Genomic DNA, 2,293 nt, shown 5'->3' on the forward strand with positions numbered 1-2,293 from the left:
AGTAAAAGAAGAAGAAGAAAAATTGATCCAAAATTCGATCAATTTGGGACCAAATCTGGAATGTGAACCAGTAAAAAAAGGCAATATATTATGAACGTGAGGATCTAAGACGATGAACAGAAGTAATTGCTGAATTGAAATACCTCATGCTCTGATACCATGTCAATAATACTGCACAGCCATGGCTAAGCACCATCCATGGATGCAATACGTGAGAGAGAGACTGGAGAAGAAGAGAGCAATTTGGGGAAAATCTCTTAACTGATTTTCATTATGAGAAAAGCGAATATTTATACAGTGAAGGAACAGTAAATCTAACTAACAATTGAACTAACATATTAACATAACACAAACAGTATACTAACTACCCTGACTAATTAATTTGACAGGACTAACTAACTAACTAACTAATTAGACTAGTACATAATTAGCTGAATCACAATATATGTTTTTTTTTTGTATTTATTTAAAGACTTTGTTGATTTATTTTTTCTTGTTTAGATGACCAAATTTATATATATGGGTGCATGCTTATCTTTGGTCTCGTTAGAAGCTTTAATGTGCAGCATAGTATGTATAATTTTCTTTTTATTAATGCATGTTAATTGATGTGATAATGCCAATTACCATTTCATACCACTCTGCTGCCTAAATTTGAAGTTTAGTTCAATTTTAGTTCTATTTGTTGACTTCTCTCCTTATCGACTTGTTAATCTATTAGGTTAAGTTGTTGGTCATTCAAGCATAATCCATGTATTAATACAGTTATAACCCTTTAACAAGTTGATATTTTTGCATAATGCAGTTAGAGGTCGTTTGGTACAAACATTGATAATGCATGGATTAGTAATGCAGGGAATAGTAACGCAGGGATTAGTAATGCAGGGATTAGTAGTGCAGGGATTATTTGTTGTCAAGTGTTTGGTTCACTACTTTCCACTTAATTTTGTGTTTGATTTAAAACTCTACAAAAAAATTCCTTCCTATTATACCCTTGTGTTATTATGAGTGTTTATTTCATGTAATTGGGTCAAAGTAGACACCGAACCAGACAATTTTTTTAAAGAATTTTCTATTCCATTTAATTAGTTAAATCAAATACATATATACATAAAATTGTTATTAATTTTAAGGTGTGATGTACCACTAAGAAGATCATTGATGGCACAACGTATTTCTAATTTTTTGTTGGTTAAGTATATAATCTTAAACTTAACATAGATTTAAGACTACTTAAATTGTTCAATACCTAAAGCTTTTTCTTTTTTTAATTAAAAAGCAATAGTTCAAGTGGGTAATCGACAAACTATCTTGAATAAAATAAAAATCAAGATAAAATGGAGAAAAACATATTAGTGAAATCATTAAATTACACTAAACGGATTTGGAGAATCAAAAAAGAACATTTATAACCATTTCAATATAAATAAAAAGGAAATTAAATTACAAAAGAAATTTAGAAAAAGGAATAAGGTGTTAGTTTAGTCATTTAGGGGTCTTATCAAAGGTTTAACAAACCTTGGATTAATTATCCCTCCATTTTCTAGGGATAAGATAAAACCACATATGGTGGATAAGCAATCCATGGATTAAATTAAATGAAGTAACCAAACAATGTATTAGATGGACTAAATTTTAATGCATGGATTATTCTATCTAATACCGCCTACCAAACGGGTCCTTACTGTCATAAATCTTGTTCATTGATCAATTGCTAATTATTTTTATTTCCTCTCGTGCATGAACTCTCTCCATCCGAGTCCATTTTGGACTCTCCCGTTTGCATATCCTCGAGTTTAAGTTTAAGTCTACCTCCTCGATCCAACAAAGTTGAAAAGTAAGTTGAACTACAGGTGGAAGAGAGGCCGAGATATGGCCGGTATACATGCTGAATTCGCCGGATATACAAGAAGTATACAGTGATATACGATGGTTGTATACGTTGTATACATCAGCAAAAATAGGGCCAAAAGCCCCAAAAATTTCCAGCTTTGTATTTTGTTTAATTGGGCCGAAACTCATATATTTTAGAAATTATTTTGATAGTTTTAGGGCAGGTGAAAGTTGGGCCAAAAGTCCAAAAGAAAGTTAATTTCTTATGATAGTTTAAGACAGGTACATATGGGCCAATGGTCCAAAGAAAAAATTAGGCCCAAGTATTGGCCCAGGCGAACAGAAACCAGACTTGGGCCCAAATCTCCCTCTCTCCTTATTATATATATCGTGTTAATTTTATTGTTAGTATATGCATATTTACTAATTAATTTTAAGGTTCTTAACTCATAATTCCCCA

Source organism: Solanum stenotomum, chromosome 2, assembly GCF_019186545.1.
Source record: "Solanum stenotomum isolate F172 chromosome 2, ASM1918654v1, whole genome shotgun sequence".
In the NCBI taxonomy this organism is placed as follows: Eukaryota; Viridiplantae; Streptophyta; class Magnoliopsida; order Solanales; family Solanaceae; genus Solanum; species Solanum stenotomum.